Genomic DNA, 24,773 nt, shown 5'->3' with positions numbered 1-24,773 from the left:
TATTAGAATGTTTTTGAGTATATGATAATACAACTTTATACAGCAAAGATTTTTCATTGGCAAAGTAATTTCATTCTTGTTAAAGAATGTTTTCTCTAGATTTAAAAGCCTGTTTAATCTGGACATGAGTAAGAACCAATTTTTAAAATTCAACTTTAGGGGCACTTGGGTGGTTCAGTCAGTTAAGCATCTGACTCTTGGTTTTGGCTAGAAGCATGATCCTGTCCACAGACAGGCTTCAGCACATGCATTTTTCTGGGAGAAAAATTCTACAACTTCCATCAGATCCTCAGATCAATACCTAAAAAAGTTTAAAATTATGTAATAGCCTACCTTTTACTTCTTTTAGCTGTTTTAAAAATTTAGGTTGGGGGCGCCTGGGTGGCTTAGTTGGTTAAGATCTGCCTTTGGCTCAGGTCATGATCTCATGGTCCTGCAATAGAGCTCTGTGTAGAGTTCCCTGCTTAGCAGGGAGTCTGCTTCTCCCTCTCCCTCTGCTCCTCCCCGCCCCCCCACTTATGCTCTCTCTTGCTCACTCAAATAAATAAAATCTTAAAAAAAAAATTAAAATAAAGGGACACTTGGATGGCTCAGCGGTTGAGCGCCTGCCTTTGGCTTAGGTCGTGATCCCCGGGTCCTGGGATCAAATCCCACATCAGGCTCCATGCAGGGAAACTGCTTATCCCTCTGTCTAGGTCTCTGCCTCTCTGTGTCTCTCATGAATAAATACATAAAATCTTTAAAAAGAAACAAAAATAAAAATTTAGGTTGTAAGTAAATGCTTCCAATTTATCTGGTAGGAACTGTCACTTTTCATGCAAATATTTAAGGATAACTTAGATTCTTGAAATGTTTTGCCTGTAATTACTATAATACCTTGTTATATAGAATGTGATTTGTATCCAAATTATTTTCTTTAAAAGCAAATCTGAAAGAAAATATTCTGTATATATGAGGATAAAACTTTAGTTTCTAGTAATAAGCTATATAATGTATCCTCGAGAATATTGCTTTGTACAGTTGATCGTTAATTTTTTTTTAAGATTTTATTTATTTATTCATAAGAGACACATACACAGAGAGATAGAGAGAGAGAGGCAGAGACATAGGCGGAGGGAGACGCAGGCTCTATGCAGGGACCCTGATGTGGGACTCGATCCTGGGACTCCGGGATCATGCCCTGAGCCGAAGGCAAGACGCTCAACCACTGAGCCACTCAGGCGTCCCTGATCTTTAATTTTTCACATAATCAACTACTTCAAAATCTGTGATTTTTATAACTAAAGTGATTATAAATATCACTTATATTTAGTGATCTCAATATAGATGAGATATATTCAGGGCTTAAATATCAATCTTTTACTTAAGCACAGGGAAAAGGTTCCCTTAGATTCCAAAGGTCTCCAAATCCAGATTTAGGAGACTTGGCTGGGGGCTAGTGGCAAATAAAATAGACTCTTAATTCCCCTAATACTTAAAGGGTCTCCCCCCTCTGCCAACCTTTTCATCTGTGTTGATTTAGGGATAAAATTCACCAAATAATTTTAATGGACAATGTTACTTTTGCTCATTTTTTACTGAAACACTGATAACCTTGAAATAGTAAATGTAAAAAAAAAAATGAATACTCCTTCCTCAACATTTCCACTCTGCAAAATGTTTCAGATAGTATTACAAAATATTAATAGATATTTCTCAGGATGCCTGGGTGGCTCAGCCATTGAGCATCTGCCTTCAGCTCAGGGCATGAATCCGGAGTTCCAATATCAAGTCCCACATTGGGCTCTTTGCAGGGAGCCTGTTTCTTCATCTGCCTCTGTCTCTGCCTCTGTTACTTTTATGAATAAATAAATTTTTAAAAAACATATTTCTCTTTGCAGTATATTTCCAAAATATTATTTATGGACTCAAGCTGTAAATTTTTAAATTAACATATAACTTAATTTATAAGTATCATTAATCAATTATAAACCTAAATACAACATTTATATCTGAAGTAGTTTTCTACCTTTCCTAAAAATAATCTATAATTTCCCACTGTTATACATGTTAAGGGGAATTATAGAATTATAAAATATTTCAGACTACATAGGATCTTAGAGATCATATATGGCAACTTTTTACCAAATTTACAAATCTATAATATTGGCAGATACAGTCACACTTCAGACAAATTGCGGGTTTGGTTACAGACCAATGCAATAAAGTAAGTATCACAATAGAGTGAATCAAATCAATTTTTTGGTTTCCCAGGCCATATAAAAGTTGTGTTTACCCTATACTGTAGTCTTGTAAGTTTTCGATAGCATAACTTCTAGAAAACAATGTACATATCTTAATTTAAAAATACTTTATGGCTAAAAAAAAAATGCTAACCATCATCTAAGCTTTCAGTGAGTTGTAATCACTGATCATCATCAATAACAATGATGAAAAAGTTTGAAATACCTCAAGAATTATCAAAATGTGACACACACAAAATGAACAAATGCTGCTAGAAAAAATGGCAGTCACTTGACACAGGGTTGCCACAAACCTATAATCTGTAAAAAAAAAAAAAACACAATGTCTGTGAAAAGCAATAGAATGAGGTATGCCTGTAATTATGCACAATCTTCTTAATTAGTTACAGTTAGGCAACTATAACTTTATGATGCACTGTTGAACGGTTCTGAGTGAAAAAAAATTTAATGGGCTAAGAGCAGTGTAGTGTGGGGCAGAGGATACACTTTTGGTAGAAGAAATAGGATGAACCAAAGCACAGAAATGGGAAAGTGTTAGACATGTTTAGCAAACAAATGCATTGCTGTCTATCTGTGGAGCATGAAAGTACCTGGAAGGGAGCAGTTGAAAAGTCTGTTAAAATGTTTAATAAACAATGAGTATAAATAATGAAGTGCTGCCTTTCTTTACCGGTAGAAGAGCTACACTACTTAGTACCCACTTGGCTCAGGGATGAAATTATACCCAACTTGAAGGTAATCAAAACTATTGTTTGATAATTATTATTATTTTTTAAAATCTGTGATAAAGAGACTTCTGTGTTTTGCTTTGTCTTTTATTAAGAGGAAAAACAAGGCAATTTCATATATCAATCTTGGATTTTATTTATTTATTTTTAAGATTTTATTTATTTATTCATGAGACACAGAGAGAGAAGCAGGCTCCATGCAGGGAGCCCAATGTGGGACTTGATCCCAGATCCCGGGGTCATGCCCTGAGGTGGAGGCAGATGATCAACACTTGAGCCACTCAGGCGTCCTGCAATCTTGGATTTTATATAAAGAAGCTCAAGGCCTTGAATTTTGGTGACATGAGATCATGAATGCTGTAGTTGCAATTTTTGAAAGGAGGGGCCCCAAGGAAATTAAGAAAACTCTGAATATGAAGCTATACTCTCCTTGCTTTCCAAAGCCTCACTAGAGGGACGTAAAACAAACTAATAACTTACCCAGAATCCTGCTAACCAACCATGAAGAAATAGGTCATGAGGATAAGCTGCAGACCAGCTATAAGGAGCCTTCCATCCATGCTTTGAAAATAACACTGGTGTCCTTCAACTTATTATCCCACCATACTGAGTAACATTTCTTCTAGAGATCGAGGTCAGAACTTATCACATATATGACTAACTTCAACTGCATGAGACATAAAGATTGTGAGGGAGTGTTAGGATATTTGCTAGCAGAATCACAGACACCAAATATGTTCTCCATAAATGAAGTAATCCCCAATATACCCATGCCCACCTAATTTTCCTGATTCAACATTGTTCAAGAAGGCTCTTGACTTCATTAAGGGAATGTGTGACTTATTTTAAAAAGACATATGACCATGTTTACCTTACAGTTAGCTCTCAAACATGTTACTAGCTGTTACAGATCTGTGAATATAGGCATTCTATATACATCATTCACCTGAAATCTCATTCCAAAGAAACTTGGCTGACTGTTTCATAAGACGGTTTTATAAGTAGAAAGGGAAGATTATAGACTTCTGTTTTGGGAAGTCTATAATGTACCATGTCACGATACATTAATGTCTATTATAAGGCTGACCAGATTTTAGACTTGCAAGCAGATTTTCTCGACTCCTGACCCCAACACTTGACAGAACCATTCTTGTGAAAATGTTTGTGTATGAATTCCACTCTGTATAAAGTTGCTAGTGCCAAACTGGTATTGACTTTCGTGTACCCATTCTGTGTCTGTTTTCTCCAAAACACAGTGACAAAAGAGGTAGGTTGAATAAAAGAAATATACTCAGGCAAGGATATTACAGATCAAGTCAGAAGACCAGAAGTTTTGTTTTGACTTTATTTTGGACTTTGATTCTAATTTGCTATACCTATAGGCACTAGCTCTGTCTTCTATGAGACACAATTCCTCACATATAAAATAAAGAGGTTAAAGTTGATGTTCTCTAAGATCCCTTTCAACATTAGAATTTAATATAAAAAATGTTAGATCAAGAAAAAACAAAGGGAATATCTCTATTGTTTGTAATAGGCTACTAAAAAATTTTTTTAAATCCATTTCCACAAGGAAATAAAGTTAAGGAAGCCTATCTTGTTCTGTCCACAAAAAGTTTGCATACATCCCTTTAAGAAAGTTACAAGTATCTCCAAAAAGAAACAATGAGTTCATTGTTTTACAAGGGTCATAACACTGGTTTGAATGACAAAGCTTAAAGTAACTGCAAAGTAGGGCAGCCCCAGTGGCGGTGGCGCAGTGGTTTAGCGCCGCCTTCAGCTCAGGGCATGACCCTGGAGATGAAGGATCGAGTCCCACATTGGGCTCCGTGAATGGAGCCTGCTTCTCCCTCTGCCTCTCTCTGTGTGTCTCTCTCATGAATGAATAAAAAAAAAAAATCTTTAATAAAAAAGTAAAAAGTAACCGTTTGGCTATGGGGATGGATATACAAATGAAGAAGAAAAAAAGGAAAATTTTTGGGAATCTCATTCATAACTAAAACAGAAGAGAATGCTGGATAAGGAATGTAAAACTACTACAAGCATAAACCTGATATGAACCTTAAAGATTCATGCTGCATTTTTAAAAAATAAGACCCTTGTAATATAAAAGATTGAAAATTACAGAGCATAGTATCAAATTATAAATATTTTTAAAATAAAGCCAAACATAAAATCCCTACCTTTGTTCACTTGAACATTTCTAAAGCTTAATAATGCTTACTGCAAAAAGGCATTTTAAAAAATACAAGTTTATTACAAAATGAGATTTTTTTAAAGATTTTATTCACTTATTCATCACACACACACACACACACACACACACACACACACACACACACACACACAGAGGCAGAGACACAGGCAGAGGGAGAAGCTGGCTCCATGCAAGGAGCCCAACCGACATGGGACTCAATCCCGGTTCTCCTGGATAACGCCCTGGGCTGAAGGTGGCGCTAAACCGCTGAGCCACCGGGGCTGCCCAAGATGAGGTTATTCTTGAATGTCATTCAGTAATTTTCTTATGATGGTTCTACTTAGGATCTCTCCACTTTGTGATAGTGCAAAAGTGATATTCAGTAGAAACCATTCACGGGATTTTGAATTTTGATCTTTTCTGGCCGAGTGATAGGGTACAACACTCCTGTGATACTGGGCAGTAGCAGTGAGGGGCACCTCCCAGTCAGCCAAGTGATTACATGGGTAATCAACCCATACACTTGCAACCATTCAATGCACATATGACCATTCTGTTTTTCACTTTCAATACAGTATTCAATATATCACATGATATATTCAACATTTTATTATAATAGGTTTTATGTTGGATGATTTTGCCTAACTGTAGTCTAATGTGTTCAAAGCCCATATAAGGTAGGGTACCTCTTCATATGGATGGCTTCCCCTCATCATTCAATTAAATAGCATCTTCTCAATGAAGCTCTCCCTGGTCATCTTATCTAATGGAGCCCCCATTTCCTGTGTGTTTTTATCACCTTACCTTGTTGTATTTTGTTCATAGCACTGAAATTATCTTGTTTTGTTTGCTTTCTGTTTTCTTTCCCCACTAGCATGGAAGCTCTGAGGGCAAGGGACCATATCTATCATACTCTATGCTTTATTCTCAGCACTAAAATTTAAAAGGGACTCAACACAAATTTGTTTATGGATGACTGAATGGATTTGCCTTATTATTTTAAATTGTTGCATGGTCTAATTACATAATTCTACCAGAGTTTATGTAACCATTCCTCTATTTTTTTTTTAATTTTATTTATTTATTTGAGAGAGAAAGAGAGCAGAGAGAGACACTGAGCAAGCATGGTGGGGAGAGGGGCAGAGAGAGAGGGAGAAGCAGGCTCCCCGCTGAGCAAGGAGCCTGACATGGGGTTTGATCCTAGGACCCTGAGATTATGACCAGAGCTGAAGGCAGCTTAACTGACTGAGCCACCCAGGCACCCCACCATTCCTCTATTAATGGGCTTTCAGATTGCTATTTTTTTTGCTGTAACAATGCCACTCTGAAGATAATTGTGTCTTTTCTTTTTTTAAAGACTGTATTTATTTATTTGAAAGAGAGAACACATGAACACATGTGTGCAAGAGGGGGAAGGGAAGGAGGGAGAGAAGGAATCTCAAGCAGACTCTCTGCTCAGTGCAGAGCCCAAAGTAGGGCATGAGATTTTATGACCCTGAGATCATGACCTGAGCCAAAATCAAGAGTCAAATGCTTAACTGACTGAGCTACCCAGGCACCCCTTCTTGTCTTTTTGTAATTACATGTGACTACATAGAGGCAGGCAGCCAACAAAAAATGAGTAAATAAGACAATATCCTATCCTCTTCCCCAATACCATTTGTTTCCCTTTCTCACAGAAATTTAAAGAACTCTCACATACAAATAATTTTTATGTATTTTATTTCTTTATTTTTTAAGTAGGCTCCATGACTAACGTGGAGCCAAACACAGGGCTTGAACTCACAACCCTGAGATCAAGACCTAAGCTGAGATCAAGAGTTAGATTCGAAGGGATGCCCTGGGTGGCCTTGGGCTCAGGGCTTGATCCCGGAGTCCTGGGATTGAGTCCCACATCTGGGTTCCCTGCCTGGAGCCTGCTTCTCCCTCTGCCTATGTCTCTGCCTCTCTCTCTGTGTCTCTCATGAATTAAATAAATCAAACCTTAAAAAAAAGAAGGTTAGATGCTTAACCAACTGAGCTCTCCAGGCACCCCTCACACAAAATAATTTTTAAAAACAGGACAAGTTTTGTTTTGTTTTGTAATAGCTCAGATCCAAAGAGAAAGTTGTGTTTACATCAAGAACATATTTTCTGTCCTATCACCATAGGATTGTAAGAAGATAGAACAAGACTTTTAAAATTAACCTCTACAAATAATTTTAAGTTTGATCTTTCATCATCTCATAGTCTTAATTATCTCTTTTGGCTCCCTGCCTGTATGTATCTTTGGCAACTTACACTAGAATGTTAAAAAGTTCTATAGTGAACATTTTGTGACATTTTAAATGGAGTTTATTGCTATTTAATTATTTAAAAACTGTTGCTGTATTGAAATAAACAAAAATGATCTATTTTAAGAAAATTAATAGCAAGAATTAAGAGACAATAGATCTGGGGCAACTGGGTGGCTCAGTGGTTGTGCACTTGCCTTAGGCTTAGGTCACGATCCCGGGGTCCTGGGATTGAGTCCTGCATCAGGCTCCCTGTGGAGAGTCTGCTCCTCCTTCTGCCTATGTCTCTGCCTCTCTGTATCTCTCATGAATAAATAAATAAAATCTTAAAAAGAAAGACAACAGATCTGCTAATATTGTTCTTCATGGTCAGTAATTTCTTGTAGTTCTTCCTCTTTCCTTTTGTTACTACTGTTCCTCTAAGCTTTGTGCTAAAATGAGACAATATTTTAAACCTTGTCAGGGATCCCTGGGTGGCGCAGCGGTTTGGCGCCTGCCTTTGGCCCAGGGTGCGATCCTGGAGACCCGGGATCGAATCCCACATCAGGCTCCCAGTGCATGGAGCCTGCTTCTCCCTCTGTCTGTGTCTCTGCCTCTCTCTCTCTCTCTCTCTCTGTGACTATCATAAATAAAAAAAAAAAATAAATAAATAAATAAATAAACCTTGTCAGGAGTATATACTGTACCTAACCACAATAATTCAATTGAAGACTATGTTCCTTGGGCTATTACAAGCTTTTTATTCCAAATAACAATATTGATAAAATTGAATAACATTAATGCTCAAATATGAATTCCAACCAATTATCAATGTGTTATCAGTTCAAACCCAATAATACATTGTAAAATAACATCTTGAAAACGAACTGTAAAGGAGGCATAAGGACTAATTAACATATTTTAGGCAGATATATCAGTAATCTTTGGATTTTAGTACTAATTCACTACATAAAACATGTATTCAAAGGAATGTGTGAGCACAATATAGAGCCTGATGTACATAATAAACAGAAGTATCAGAAACCTTAGTCAAAATGGTTTTTTAAAAATATTTATTTATTTATCTTAGAGAGAGAGCAGGCACTTGAGCATGCATGCGCAGGAGGGGCAGAGGGAGAGGAAGAAAAGCAAACTTCCTGCTGAGTGCAGAGTCTGATATGGCACTCAACCCCAGGACCCTGAGATCATAATCTGAGCTGAAATCAAGAACTGAATGACTGAGCCACCCAGGCAACCCCAAACGGTATGTATGTATGTATTCTTCTAATTTTAAGATTTTATTTATTTGACAGAAAATGAGAGAGCACAAGCAGGGGGAGAGGCAGAGGGAGAGCAAGAAGCAGGCTCCCTGCTGAGCAGGAAACCTGATGCTAGCCCTGATCCCAAGACCATGGAAAGACCTGAGCAGAAGGCAGACGCTTAACTCACTGAGCCACTCAGGCACCACACCCAAAGTGATTTTTAAAAATAAAAGTAATTATCTCATTTAACTGAATGTCTAGAAGTGGTAGGCTCCAGGCCAAATTTGATCCAATGAAATCTAAAGTCATGGAAAGAGGTATAATTGCTTTTGGAGCAACCTTAATAACATGTTTCATCTCAAGGACAAACACCAATCAACTAAGTATTTTGCTGAAGGGCTATGTTGTGAAGAATTTAAATTCTCTCAATAGGAGCTAATAAATAACAAGATTCAACCAAGCAAATTTGAAGATCTAATTGGCTTTATTAAACAATTAATAAATTGGACAGCACCCCACCTAGCAAGTAGAGAGGCACTCCAAGGTGGGGAGGGGCAATAAGTGATTAGCAAAAGAAAAGGATTGTTTGAGACTATTTGCTAGGGTACAAAAGCAAGGTGTCTTATGCAGATTACCTCATAGTTTTGGGGGGAAGAGAGAGGACCCACGTGACAGATTCATTGGTGCTGATAAAAAGAAAAATTGCCCAACTGACCAGTGAAAGCCACATTTCTGGAGGAGATTCAAACTGCAATTAGAGGGCAGCCCCAGTGGCTTAGCGCTTTAGCGCCGCCTTCGGCCCAGAGCGTGATTCTGGAGACCTAGGATCGAGTCCCATGTTGGGCTCCCTGCATGGAGCCTGCTTCTCCCTCTGCCTGTGTCTCTGTCTCTCTCTCTCTCTCTCTCTGTGTCTCTAATACATAAATAAAATCATTAAAAAACAAACAAACAAACTGCAATTAGATTGGGTATCAAGCCTAGGTTTGAGAACCTAGTCTAAATGACACCACTTTGGGCTGGCAGTTTTCTTTAACAGAATGCTAGAGTCAATTACTGTCGTCCTGCCAAGGGCAAAGGAAGGGGGAGGTAAAGACAGGAAGTCAAAGCAAGAAATACTAAAATAGCATAAACTACTGTGTATCAAATAACCTTCATTTATCAACATTTAAATTGACATCATTTTACTGAAAGACATAAATACAAAACAATAATTTCTCCTGCCTCAAAAATAATAATCCTGGGGATCCCTGGGTGGCGCAGCGGTTTGGCGCCTGCCTTTGGCCCAGGGCGTGATCCTGGAGAGCCGGGATCAAATCCCACATCGGACTCCCGGTGCATGGAGCCTGCTTCTCCCTCTGCCTAAGTCTCTGCCTCTCTCTCTCTCTCTCTGTGTGACTATCATAAATAAATAAAAATTAAAAAAAAAAATAATAATCCTTATATATCATAGTTAGGTTTGAAAGAAAAAAGGATGTTTACAAAAGTGCATAGAAACCTACTTCTAATGCATTTAATAACATGTACTTAACAACTTCAGTTTTTTTCTAGAGTAAATTGAACAAACTGAAATTTCTGACTTCCACCTAAATTTATCCAGATTTTTCAAATCAGCATTTTATTTTCTGCTATGCAAGTTTCCTTCAAGTCCTGAACTTGAAAATACTTCACGTTAAGGTCACTTTGATTGCAGGGGGGGAAAAAATCCCATAAATCAGTACCCTAATAACTATAAAACTATAAAACAGTTGGAAAGAAATGCATTATCTCTCATGCTACTGGAGCTTAAGACTCTAATAAAAAAATCTCATCTGATTAAGGACTGAGCAGAGGTAGGGAACATTTTTCCAGGTCTAAAACAAAACAATGAGGATGAAGACTTCCAAATTGTTAATAATTATGAGTTCAAACTATAAAAGGCTACCATGTATTACCAGACTGGAAATTAATTTTCCTATTGCCAGATTTACACAGATCTTCCTTTCTACCATATTCAAAAAAAGAGCATGAATAATACAGTGATGGGAATTTCCTACATTATATACCTAGCAAATATATCATTAGTAATATTGGTGAAATCTTAACTTACATATGCTTTCTCAAGGTTCTTAATATATAAATGTTTCAAATAAGTGTTCAATACAAATTCTGATACAGTTTGGCATTTCTTTTTTTTTTTTTTTTTTCAGTTTGGCATTTCTTAAAAAGATTTGTTCTATTTCTGTATATGCTATTTCTAGGATAGTAGTCTGCATCAGGCTCCCTCTGCCTATGTCTCTGCCTCTTCTCTGTGTCATGAATAAATAAAATCAGTTGAGTGTTAAAAAACAAAACAAAACAACTTTTTGATAAAAATCTTTTTAAAATTACAAATAAATATTTCAATACTTTATAATTACACTTTGATTTTCCTTTAACAATGGGGTCTAATCTCCCCTACATCCAATATCTGGAATAGCAAGTTTTCATGTGCTACTGTACACTGTATAGAAACACTATTCTCAGAGCTTAGAGGTTTTGCTTTTCTAAAAGGGAACTACAGCAAAGATTTTTGGGTACATGACATTTTAATGTAGCTATCTTATGCAGTCACTCCATTGCATTGACATTGTTATAAGTTTATTAATGAATAAAAAACTTGCTCATAGTTACACAAAAAATCAAAACATAACTGAGATGTAAAAGGAAAAACAACTCCCCCTCTGAAATAATCTCACTGTTCAGAGGTAACCACTGCTGTTGACCAATCCTTCTGTAGACTTTTCATTTTTATTTTATTTTATTTTTTTTGAAGATTTTATTTATCCATAAGAGACAGAGAGAGAGGCAGAGACACAGGCAGAGGGAGAAGCAGGCTCCATGCAGGGAGCCCAATGTGGGACTCGATCCCTGGTCTCCAGGATCACATCCTGGGCTGAAGGCGGTGCTAAACCACTGGGCCACCAGGGCTGCCCTAATTTTTATTTATTTTTAAAATTAATATATTTATTCATTTAGAGAGAGTCCAAATGAGCTCAAGGAAGGGGGCAGAATAAGAGAGAGAGAGAAAATCTTAAGTAGGTTATGAGCTCCCGAAATGGGGTTTGATCTCACAACCCTGTGATCAAGACCTGAGCTGAAATCAAGAGTAGGCCGCTTAACTGACTGAGCCACTCAGGCACCCCTGGACTTTTTAAAATGTGACCACTAGGGGCACTCGGGTGGCTGAGTCAGTTAAGCATTTCCCTCTTGATTTCCGCTCAGGTATTGATCTCAGGGTCCTGGCATCAAGCCCTGTGTCAGGCCCGGCGCTCAGCAGGGAGTCAGTCTGTCCCTCTCCCTCTTTCCCTGCTTGTGTGCATGTACTCTCCCTCCCTCTCTCAAATAAATGCAAATATTTTAAAAAATAAAATGTATACACTAGCATATATATCCTTTTACAAGTTAATTTAAATAAAAATGAGCAAGGGGCACTTGGGTGGCTCAGTCAATTAAGCATCTGCCTTTGGTTCAGGTCATGCTCTCAGAGTCCTGGGATTGAGGCCCACAGTTGGGCTCCCTGCTCAGCAAGGAGTTCTGCTTCTCCCCAACCCCTTCCCTCCTTTTCCCCTCCCCCTCTGGTGCTCACATGCCCTCTCTCTCAAATAAATAAAGAATAATAATAATAATGAGCTATATATATTGAGTTCTGTACAGTTTTCTTCATTTAAAAATGTATATGATGAAGGATCTACTTAATTTTAATGGCTATTATTGTATTTTCTGCATAATTTAACTAGTATTCTATTTGTACATTTAAGATATTGCTAGGTTGTTTTTTTAAGGTTTTATTTATTTATTCATGAGAAACACAGAGAGAGGCAGAGAAACGGGCAGAAATAGATGCAGGCTCCCTGCAGGAACCTGATGCAGGACCCCATCCCAGGACCCTAGGTGGGATCACAACCTGAGCCGCTCAACCACTGAGCCACCCAGGTGGCCCTATTGCTAAATTTTTAAAAATTAGTGATACACTGACCATCCTCATATATACATTTTATACATTAATATGAAGTGGAATTGAGGAGTAAACCTTTGTGGATTTCTTTGTGTTGATAGATGTCAAACTGCCCTCCAGATAGGTTATATTAATTTATAGTGCCACTAATGGTATGAGAGTACCTGCTTCCCTATTCATATCCTCAATACTGGCTGGATATTATTGAACTTTTCCATATTTTATGGAGTGAAAAATGCTTCATTCTTAAGATTATTTTTATTGTTTTATTTTGTATTTACTTATTTATAAGGGTTTTTTTTTTTTTAAGATTTTATTTACTTCTTCATGAGAGACACAGAGAGAGAGGCAGAGATATAACCAGAGGGAGAAGCAGGCTCCATGCAGGAAGCCTGCAGTGGGACTCGATCCCAGGACTCTGGGATCACGCCCTGAGCCAAAGGCAGATGCTCAACCACTGAGCCACTCTGGTGTCCCTATTTATTTATAAGGGCAAGCATTTTTCCAAATGTTTATTTTTTCCCTGTTATATATTCACATTCTTTATGAATTTTTATTCAGGCTTTTGTCTTATTGATTTGTGAGAGCTCTTTGCATATTAACTCTGTCATTTTTACATAATGAATATATATACATTATTTCAAAAGACTATTTTATGTAACTAAAAACAAAAAAAGGGTGGCAACTCTATACATACTAATGTGGAATTAACTACAACCTACTTCTAAGTTTAAAAAAAGAAAAAGAAAAGCAAAGTGAAGGGAAGAAATGTATGCTCCTGTATATTTACCAAAAACAGGTAACATATACATATATGGCATATGGTATCTCTGGAAAGATACCCAAGAAACCAATTGTCAGGATTGGCTTTGGAAAGAGAAATGGGGAGATAATGGGAGGGTAATTCACACTTTCATGTATACATTTTTGTACTGTTTCAAGGTTTTTTTCTTTTTTTTGTTTTACATGAATGTGAATCACCTATTCAAATTTCATAATTTTTCTAAAGTGAGATAATTTAAATTCAGTCTTTTTCTTTCTTGGTTATCCTATTTTTCCAAAACTAATGTTGAATAAACCTTTGTATTCATTCTGAAATGTTATTTTTATTATGTACTAAATTCCCATATAAATATTACTCTTTTCTAGAGTCTTTACTCAGCTTCATTGATTTATCTGGTTGCAAGTGCTTCAAGTACTGCACCTTTACAATAAATTTTATTTTCTGGGAAGACTAATTAATCGTCTACTAATTTTTTTTTAAGCTTTTTTTCCAGGGCACATGGGTAGTAGCTCAGTTGGTTGAGTATCTGACTCTTGGTTTTGGCTCAGGTCATGAACTCAGGGTTGTGAGAGAGAGCTCTGCCTCTGGCTCCATGGTGGACATAGAGCCTGCTTGAGAGTCTCTCTCCCCTTCTTTTTTTGCTCCTCACTCTGCTTGTATTAGCTTTTTCTCTCTCTCTAAATAAGTCTTTTTTTTTTTTTTAAGTAAGTCTTTAAAAAATAAATAAAAAAAATATTTTCTGTCTATCCTCAGATTTTTTTTATTCTGCTAAAATATAAAATGTACCATTTTAAACATTTTTAAGTGTACAGTTTCATTGGGCACTCACATTGTTGTGCAACTATCACCATCACCCATCTCCAGAATCTAGATGAACTCTAATAACATTTTGTTAGGTTCCCAAAAAGTAATGCTGCCAATATTCTGATTGTTATTATAGTCAATGTAATTTACATAGAATATTTTTATAATATTAAGTCTTTCTAACCAAGCACAATATATGTCTTACCATCTTGGTCATTCATTCATTACTCATTCAAGAAATACTTATTGAGTGCCTATTATACCAGGAGTGATACTGGAGATATAAATTAACTAAAGTATATATCTGTTTTTACAGAAACTATGAAATCCAGAAAGTGAAATAGAGATTAAGCGAACAATTGCACATATAAACATAAAATTGCCAAGCTTTAAGGGATAGGTACATGAGTCTAGGATGGATTTACATTAAATGATTTGATATAATCCAGGGGATCTAGGTATCCTTCCTGAAGGACAACTGAGCTTACTCTTGAAAACATACTCAAATCATCTTCAATATCCTCCAGCTGGCTTCACACAGGTCTGGTACATTTCTTAGGTTTGTCCCTGAGTATATAATCTTTTAAAAAGTATATGAGAACTAAAAAAAAAAAAAAAAAAAAAAAAGTATATGAGAACTTTTATTCATTTTATGTTCTAACTGGGAAAGCTCCTGATCTCTGAGTATTTTTTTAAATTTTTTTTTATTTATGACAGTCACAGAGAGAGAGAGAGAGAGAGAGAGAGGCAGAGACATAAGCAGAGGGAGAAGCAGGCTCCATGCACCGGGAGCCCGACGTGGGATTCGATCCCGGGTCTCCAGGATCGCACCCTGGGCCAAAGGCAGGCGCTAAACCGCTGTGCCACCCAGGGATCCCTGATCTCTGAGTATTAAATTTGTAAACAGCTGCCTTTAGAATTTTGATTGTTTTTCAGGGAACTCATTCTTTCATTCTTATACATTTTTGCCCCAGCCAATAAGGTAAGAAAGAATGTCTGCAAAAGCTTCTATTCTTTGGGAAGTTTTAGGGGAAATGCTGCGGTCTTCTGTCCATTCATGTGAATGCAAGAGTGATCTATCTATTTGGTGAATTGTTAAGACTATGACATCTATTGAATCACCTTTCTCTATTGAGTAGAATTAATGTGTAAAAGGCCATGGCTCCTATGCGGCCTATTTCTTTTGGCTCTCTTTTGGATTTTGACAATTCCCAATCCACCATGCAGGAGACAACATGTTTGCTCTGTTAATATAACTCTCCCATTACGGGGGTGCCTGGGTGGCTCAGTCAATTAACAGACCAACTCTTTGATTTTGGCTCAACTTGTGATCTCAAGGTCCTGAGATGGAGCCCCACATCAGGCTCCCTGCATAGCAGAGAATCTGCTTGAGGATTCTCTCTCCTCATTCTGCCCCTCCCCTCACTGGCTCACAGGTGCTCCCCCCCAAAACAAATAAATAAATAACCTCTCCCATCACAGAAAGGATGTTTGAGTTCCATACACTAATTACTGCATGTATAGTTTCAGATTGGCCAGGAAAAAATTTGAAAATTACATTTTTATTCTTAAATCTTTAATTTTCACTTCTAGGGGTACCTGGGTGGCTCAGTTGGTTAAGCATCTACCTTTGGTCATGATCTCAGGGTCCTGGGAACGTGCCCTGCATCAGTCTCCCTGCTCAGCAGAGTCTGCTTCTCCCTCTCCCTCTGCTTCTCTCCCCCCAACTTGTGTGCTCTGACACTCTCAAATCAATAAAATCTTTAATTTTCACCTATTTTAGAATGCAATTAAAATACTTAATTGTATCAGCATGGAGAGTTTGATTAAAGAATAAAAAGCATTCTGTCAATGTAGTACTTACTATTCACCAAATTTTGTGGACTGTACATCTGTCATAAAAAATGATTAAGTGTCCATTCCCAGTATTTAATAAATTACATGCATGATAGTAATGTTCCTTATTTTATTTTATTTTTTTTAAAGATTTTACCTAGCTATGATAGACATAGAGAGAGAGAGAGAGAGAGAGGCAGAGACACAGGCAGAGGGAGAAGCAGGCTCCACGCAGGGAGCCTGATGCAGGACTCGATCCTGGGGCTTCAGGATCGCCCTGGGCCAAAGGCATGCGCTAAACCGCTGAGCCACCCAGGGATCCCCCATAATGTTCTTTATATTATAAAATTCACACAGAATAAGGAGTTTTAAAGAATGAGATCTTTAAAATAATTTTCACTTATTAATGTTTCTCAAATATTTTGCTCTCAACAAAAATATTAATAATAATTTCATTAGTTTTTAAAATCTTGGTTTAAAATCTTCAATATGAAGATATTTGTGAGTGTGATTTTACATTAAATTTATTTCACTTCTTGGTTTTAATGTTATTGTACATGAAAAACTTAACTCAAAAAGGTAGTAAGATTCAAAAGGAATTAGTACAAAATAAGGATACTCCTTTTTCCTATTCTATATCTTAATTATGGTGATTTCTGTGAAATTCCAATAGAATTATCCATCTTCCATAAGAGCCATCAGAAGATGTTGCATATTTATATCTAACAAATAGATTAAAAATCTACTGTAACTCTTCATTTCGAAAATTTTCAAACAAGTTTGACAATAATGTCTAAACTTCAGTGCACTTAAATTTTTATAGGTGAAAAACTTAAGTCATTTTCAGCAATAAAATCATACAACAGCCACATTTCCAAGCATGTGTTTTCAAATTATACATGCTTTTGACAAAAAATTACTTTTCCATTCATTGGTAAAATATCACTGTTACCTGAAATAATCAGATCAAGTGCTCCTTTTCTCTGTTCCGCTGAATATTTGCCAACATTGCATTTCACAGAAAGCCATTTGTCAGCACAAGAAAAGCAGGAAATTTGAAACTCTTTCCTTTTGGTACAAAGAAAGCATGTAATTTCTCTTTACTCTGGCAACTCTATTAAATATTTTGCCACAGAAAAATCATTGAATCTCTCTATTTTGTATGAAAATTTTTATAGTCACTCTACATAATTAAGTATTATGAAGGCTTACACTAAAATTTTAAAGTCTTATTTTTATTAAAGTAACGAGATTGATGATATCCTCTAGAAGTTTATATGGTCTGGTTCGAACTTTCTTGTTTTATATCTCCCTAAAGATGCATCCAGTAATTTAATTTCACATGTATTAGCACTGTAACCACATTCCAGAAAATTCATTTATTCTAGTGAAGTCAGTTGCTCCACTAAAAAAAAAAAAAAAAAAAAAATCAGTTTTGTTTTCCCATGAAAAATTTTTATTAAAGAAGTCATTTATTGGGGGATCCCTGGGTGGCGCAGCGGTTTAGCACCTGCCTTTGGCCCAGGGCGCGATCCTGGAGACCCGGGATCGAATCCCACATCGGGCTCCTGGTGTATGGAGCCTGCTTCTCCTTCTGCCTATGTCTCTGCTTCTCTCTCTGTGTGTGTGACTATCATAAATAAATAAAAATTAAAAAAAAAAGAAGTCATTTATTATTAAAAACAATCTTTCTAGGATATCTTTCTTTTAATGGCTTAAGAAAATGGTTCTTCTATATTTCATTATTGACTCAGAATTTAACAAATAGCATAAGCTATGACCTATTAGACATTTACTTTCATCTAAATAAATAGGAACCTCCCCACACTAGGTAATTTTTTCTAACACTTGTTTCTTCAACTTTCCATCATATTCTCTAGGCATATTCTTTTTAGTGTATGGTAAATGGTACCTAGAAGAATGTTTGTCTCTTTAGAAATTCTTTAAATAATTTTAGCTATTTTAACTGTGGCAGGAAGGAATTACATATAAGCATTGTAGTAGGGATCCCTGGGTGGCGCAGCGGTTTGGTGCCTGCCTTTGGCCCAGGGCGCGATCCTGGAGATCCGGGATGGAATCCCACGTCAGGCTCCCGGTGCATGGAGCCTGCTTCTCCCTCTGCCTGTGTCTCTGCCTCTCTCTCTCTCACTGTGTGCCTATCATGAATAAATAAAAATTAAAAAAAAAAAAAAAAAGCATTGTAGTAAACTGGTTTCTTTTAGTTGTTGCTATTTTTGTTTTGTCTTTCATTGTTAAGAAAACTCAGAATAAATCTTAGAATTCTAAACATTTATCACGTAATTTAATGTGAAATTGTATAAAGTGTTGCATGTCACATAATTTTATTTTTTTATTTTATTTTTTAAGTAGGCTCCATGCCCAGCATGGAACCCAGCTTGGGGCTTGAACTCATGACCCTGAGATCAGGACCTGAGCTGATTATCAAGAGTCAGATGCTTAATCAACTGAGCCACCCAGGTACCCTGTATGTCACATAATTTTAAACATCACTGAAAAGATGGCTGAGATTTGGTTTCATATTCTGGATGCATGCACTTTTAAATACATTGCTAACAGTGTTTTAGTTATTAACTAATTATCTCAAAAAATTCTAGTTACTAACGGCAAGATTCACTTCCTAGAGAAGATAGAAATCTCTATTTCAAATAGTCTTCTTTATAGTTGCTAATTCTTTTAGCTGACTTGTTAGATCCCATTAAACTGCCATTTTTATAAAATATGTTGGCTAAGAAGAGTCTGTACTGGAAGAAAAATCTAGCTCTGCTTTTTGTTGTTGTTGCTTTTTTTCTTTTATTGACCTTTTCAATTCTTGTCTTTTTTGTGTGACTGTTTTAAAATTATATGCTTATTGTCTTAGGCCAGTTCCTTCAAGAGCAGAATCCAAGATGAGGATTCCAGTGGTTTTTGTTTTGTTTTGTTTTGTTTTGTTTTGTTTTGTTTGAGAAAATGATGTTAAGATGAATCCTGTAAGGCAGTGAGGAAAAGAGAATAGGGCAGGAGAAAGGGCTAGGCAAAGATGTGGGTTCCAGCTGAAGTTTATCCTCAGTCTGATTCCAAGAGTATGGATGTTGCCAGGAAGTCATCCCACCTCGAGGAAAGAAAGCAAGTCTTACATTCAGTCATCAGCTACAGGCTGCCTGGGGTGTGGATGGGAGGGAGGCAGTAGTGTCTAATCTCTCTGATTTGGTAGCCCCCCCTTCATTTCAGGGCAATTCTCCCAGGCAGAAGGGTACAGCTATGAGCCCTTAGCAGCCAAGAATCGACAGCATATGGGAAATGGGTGCAATGATGAGGAAAGAGGGTCTTGGCAGGGCACCAATACCCCTTTTGTGAGGTTAGCATAGTTAACACTAGATATTATAATTGATAAATCTTTTTCTTTATCATTGTACAATATGTCACAATGTGCTAAAAAGGAGCAAACACAGAAGAGTGACACCTAAATTCTTGCTCTTGTTCCTGGATACCTGCCACCTTATGTAACCCTCTGACCTTGGGACTGAGTAAAGATGCAAGTGGTATTCCATATATTAAACATTAGTAAAAATTAATTTCCTGTTTTTAGGTAAAAAATAAATTTAAATATAAGTTCTAATATTTTATTCCTGAACCTCAGTCAGTTACCCTGCAAACTCCAGCTTAGAGATCACACCAGTCAGCAATGCCCATGAAGCACAGGCCTATGGAATATGTGAAATAGAAAAGGTTGGTCTTCTACATCCTTTCACCTCCCCTTTCAGTGTATTCCTTATATGGACACTTTGCCCCTGCCTTCTACTTTGTATCTTCACACTTGCCAGAATCCCCCATTTCCAGCACTGTCTTCTTATATAAAGTTTCTACAAATCAGTAACACCAATGTTCCAATAGAAAAATTAGCAAGAAATAGATAACTCACGTAAATGAAAAATACCTAGTAGCAATCCAGTCAAAACCATAACCCAGGCAGCCCAGGTGGCCCTGCGGTTTAGTGCCACCTTCAGCCCAGGGCGTGATCCTGGAGACCCGGGATCGAATCCCACGTCAGGCTCCCTGCATGGAGCCTGCTTCTCCTGCCTGTGTCTCTGCCTCTCTCTCTGTGTGTCTCTAATGAATAAAAAAAAACAAAACTATAATGCAATTGCACTTTTTCATTTATTAGCTGATAAAGCTAAAATAATCTCATAATACACTGGGATGTATAGGATCAGAGAAATAATTATTTTATGGTGGTCAAGTTTGGCAGTAGCTGTCAAAATGTAAAATGCATATCTCTTCAACCTAACAATTCTGTTTCTAATAATTTATGCAAAAGACATACTTGTGTATGCACCTAAAGCCGCATGAGCGAGGGTATTTACAGCATGGTCTGTAATAAAAGAAAATTAAGCAATTATTCCATATCTGTAATAAGTGGCATTATAAAATAATGTATGTTTTGTATGCATATGTGAACAAATTTTTAACTGGCTATTGTATGCCATATGCTGATATGGACACAGAATATTTCTGGTGGGAAAGACCAAAAAACTGGCATGTTGACTGCCTCCTGCATGGTAATCTGAGTGGTTGAGGGATAGGAGTTGAAGGGCAACTTTCCTTTCATACGTATTTTGGGCGGGGGGAGGAATATCATTTAAAAAATAACCAACAGGTTCCACTTCCTTTCTCTTAGCCGCCACTGATCTTGGAAATAAGGGTAGTCACCTAAAAATGGATCCTAGCTGGAAGTTTAAATAACTGATAACCGTCTACAAAAAGAATTCTGAAATATGGATTGAGGAAGACTGCTGAGAATCTCTCAAGACCCATTCAAGGAGAATTCCTCCCTTTTCCTACTCCATATCTGTTTTAGGCTGGATTTTCTTCAAATACTCAAACCAAAGAACATATCACAATTGAACGAATAGCAAGGCATCTATTACAATCCAGGTGTCTTCTATACACCAGACATTAAGGAGATTTGCAAATATGCAAAACAGAACAACTCTTCTTACTACCTATTGTTTTTTAAAGATTTTATTCATTCATGAGACAAAGAGAGCGAGAGAGGCGGAGGGAGAAGCAGGCTCCATGCAAGGAGCCCAACCGTGGGACCCGATCCCTGAACTCCAGGATCATGCCCTGAGCCGAAGGCAGATGCTCAACCGCTGAGCCAGTCAGGAGTCCCTTTACTACCTATTTTTAAATATATTTTGCATAGAATGTTACTTATGTTAACATGTAATGGGTTTTATATTTACCTATTTACCTAAGTAAATATTTAACATTTTTATTTCAATTTCAAATATATAACTATCTACAGACACATAAACAGAAGTTCTTTGAGGTCCTCAATAATTTTTCAGAGTGTAGAGGGGTCTTAAAAACAAAAAGTTTGAGAACTACTGGTCTAAAATGCTCTCTTCTTTATTCATCTTCTCTTTCTCTCCTGGCATTAGCATGTTCCTTCCTGCACATGGAGATCTGTGTACCTCTGTGTATTGCCTCTACTGGAAGAGACAGGCCTCTTTGTATTTATCACAGTACTCAGCAATGCTCTGCACATAACAGAAGCTCAGTAAGTAATTTTTCAGTAAGTGTTGAATTAAAAAAATGCATGTTGCTTTCCCAGTTTTCTTCTAAATCTGCTCTTTTCAAATTTATCTTTGCTTGCCTCTGCTGGTCCTTATAGGTAGCCACTGACTCATCTGTTTTTTTTGTTTTTTGTTTTCATTGCTTAAACTCAGATGCAAGCTTTTCACTTAGCTCCATACCAACTGTGTGACTCATCAGGTGTGGAGAGGGTGGAAAGGAGCCTTGCATTCCTGACTTACATTCTAACCTTCCTTAAGTATTGGTATTGCTGCATTATTCTTGCTTAAGTGCCTACTGAATCCCTGTTAACCATCTCAGGTCTAAATACTTCTGTCCCTGCTCATGTTCACAACTTTATCCCATATACCAACCTTATCTCCCACTAACCCCACACATCCTCTCTGTAAGCAAGCTGATTGCCTCACTGGCTCCCACATACTATTTCCCAATTACAGACTTTTTGCATTGGCCACTTCCAATGGCTAGATGTTATCAAAACTTTAACACTAGTTCAGCTCCCATAGTCTCTATTAAATCTTCTTAGACTGCCCTTTTCTTTCTTCCTATACCATCATAGCAAGTAGATGCCTGGCAGTGGTCAAGTTCTGAACTAGACATCAGTGATAAAAAGTTGAATGAAACACAATCCTTGTCCTCCTCAAGAATGTATCCAATAGGAGAGACTGACATGATCATAATAAACACTATGTTTCAAGCATTTAAAATGAATTCTCTCATATAATACAATCCTAAAAACAACAAAAAAATAATACAATCTTATCAGTGGTCTTACTTTCCATCTAAGAAATGAAGTAACTAGACACTAAGCAGATATGTAGCCTGCCCTGTCATATCTAGAAAGGCCAGAGTCTTCTCCATTCCACAGCTGGAGCTCTTAATTATCTTATAATGCTTGCTGAGTAAAAAAGAATCAGAGCACAATGGACAAAGTGACTGATGAGCAACAAAGAAAAGCCTTTGTTTCTGGGAGTAAGGAGAGGATAGGACCAGTAAGAGAAAGTCTCATGTTGTCCTTTTGCAAGGCCACAAAAAAATCCAAACACACAAATCACCATTATCAAGGGCATGGAGCTCTGAGTAAGAGACAAACTTCAGCAAAGTGTTGCTCTTTCTTTTGGATTCCCATACAATAGGCCATTGTTCATACTCTTATTTAATCATCAAATGTGTGGAAGTGCTTATATTTTTATGCATCTGTTTCTGCCATTAGAACATTCAATGAGGATGGGGAAGGTGTCTTATTCATCTTTTTACATCCACTAGCTCATAGTAGGTGCTCAATCCATGTTCTGAAAGGAGTGAGTGTGGGATCCCTGGGTGGCGCAGCGGTTTGGCACCTGCCTTTGGCCCAGGGTGCGATCCTGGAGACCCGGGATCGAATCCCACGTCGGGCTCCCGGTGCATGGAGCCTGCTTCTCCTTCTGCCTGTGTCTCTGCCTCTCTCTCTCTCTGTGACTATCATAAATAAAATTAAAAAAAAAAAATTTTGAAAGGAGTGAGTGATTGGCATGCAGGATGTGTGAGGCTGGGGAGAGAGGGCTGATAAATGAGATCAGAAGGCAGGAGGAGGCCTGATTTTAGAAAGCAGACTATGCAGATTTAAAGCTTATTTGCAGGCAAAGAGAGCAAGGAACCTAGAAAGGTATTTGTTAATACTACTTATTATTTTCCAAAGCAATGAAAGTCTACAGTTTTAGAGGCACCTGGCTGACTCAGTCAGTAGAGCATGCAGCTCTTGATCTCAGGGTCATGAGTTCAAAGCCCCATATTGGGCATAGAGCTTACAAAAAAAAAATTAAGTCTATAGTTTTAAAAAAGACATAATATGGGATGCCTGGGTGGCCCAGAGGTTGAGCATCAGCCTTTAGCTCAGGGAATGATCCTGGAGTCCCAGGATCCAGTCCCACATTAGGTTCCCTGCATGGATCCTGCTCCTCCCTCTGCCTGTGTCTCCGCCTCTCTCTGTGTCTCTCATGAATAAATAAATAAAATATAAATAAATAAATAAATGACATAATACTAAAAGGCTCACAATTCTAACAGTAGTTCCCTGTTCTACTCCCAGTCCCTTTTACCAGGCAACTATCCTTTTTTTTTTTTTTTTTCCAGGCAACTATCCTAAACTCTTAGCTGTTTACCCAAATTTACAGCTATATATATTTTTAAAAGATTTTATTTATTTGACAGAGAGAGCAAGAGTGAGCGAGAAAGCACAAGCAGGGGGAGCAGCAAGCAGAAGAGAGGGAGAAGCAGGCTCTCCACTGAACACAGAGCCCGATGTGGGGCTCGATCTCAGGACTCTGGGATCATGACCTGAGTTGAAGGCAGACGTTTGACTGACTGAGACACCCAGGCATCCCTGCAGCCATATTTCTAAACAATGCTCTTAAGGGTTATTTTTAAATTAATTTTAGATATTGACTTCCCACCATGGTGGAGGAGGACTTCATTCTGCTAAGGCCCTCATTTTCATGGACACTCTTTAGATATTCTCCATAGGCCTCGGATACTGACATTTCACAATAACATAACTTTTTCTACCTTTTATTTTTTTTAAGAAGGCTCCAAGCCCAGCATGGAGCCCAACGCAGGGCTTGAACTCCCAACCATGAGATCAAGAACTGAGCTGAGATGAAGAGTTGGATACTTGGGGTGCCTGGGTGGCTCAGTCGGTTAAGTATCTGCCTTCAGCTCAAGTCATGATCTCTGGGTCCTGGGATGGAACCCCACATGAGGGTTCCCTGTTAAGTGGAGAGTCTGCTTCTCCCTCTCCCTCTGCCTCTGCCTCCACCCCCCATGCTCTCTCTCAAATAAATACATGAAATATTAAAAAAAAAAGTTGGACGCTTAACCAACTAAGCCACCCCGGCACCCCTACGATAATATACTTTAGTTATGTGTTCTCATTCACTCTTTGGGAGGCATAATAAAGATACATGTCCTTCTGAACTAGGGCATGGTTTTGTATTATTTCTTTGATAAATACCTGTCTTCTTTTTTCTGTACCTCATATTAACTGAACCTTGTGAATTCTTTAAAAATTGTTTTCTTCTGGGGACACCTGGGTGGCTCAGCGATTAAGCGTCTGCCTTTGGC

At 37.6% G+C, this 24,773-nt stretch overlaps 1 long non-coding RNA gene across 3 annotated transcripts in view; it reads right to left on the bottom strand.

Annotated features, from left to right (window-relative positions):
- Positions 1-24,773, bottom strand: part of LOC144320712 (uncharacterized) — a 54,827-nt gene that overhangs the window by 17,918 nt on the left and 12,136 nt on the right. For all 3 annotated transcript variants that reach the window (XR_013386324.1, XR_013386323.1, XR_013386321.1), the window contains exons 2-3: positions 3,452-3,638; positions 1,705-1,834 (exon numbers count right to left, since the gene is read on the bottom strand). This is a non-coding gene — a long non-coding RNA (uncharacterized LOC144320712). The remainder of the gene's footprint in view (positions 1-1,704; positions 1,835-3,451; positions 3,639-24,773) is intronic.

The sequence above is a fragment of the Canis aureus genome, chromosome 9, assembly GCF_053574225.1.
Source record: "Canis aureus isolate CA01 chromosome 9, VMU_Caureus_v.1.0, whole genome shotgun sequence".
NCBI classification, from domain to species: Eukaryota; Metazoa; Chordata; class Mammalia; order Carnivora; family Canidae; genus Canis; species Canis aureus.
This window is presented reverse-complemented; position numbering and strand designations above follow the sequence as displayed.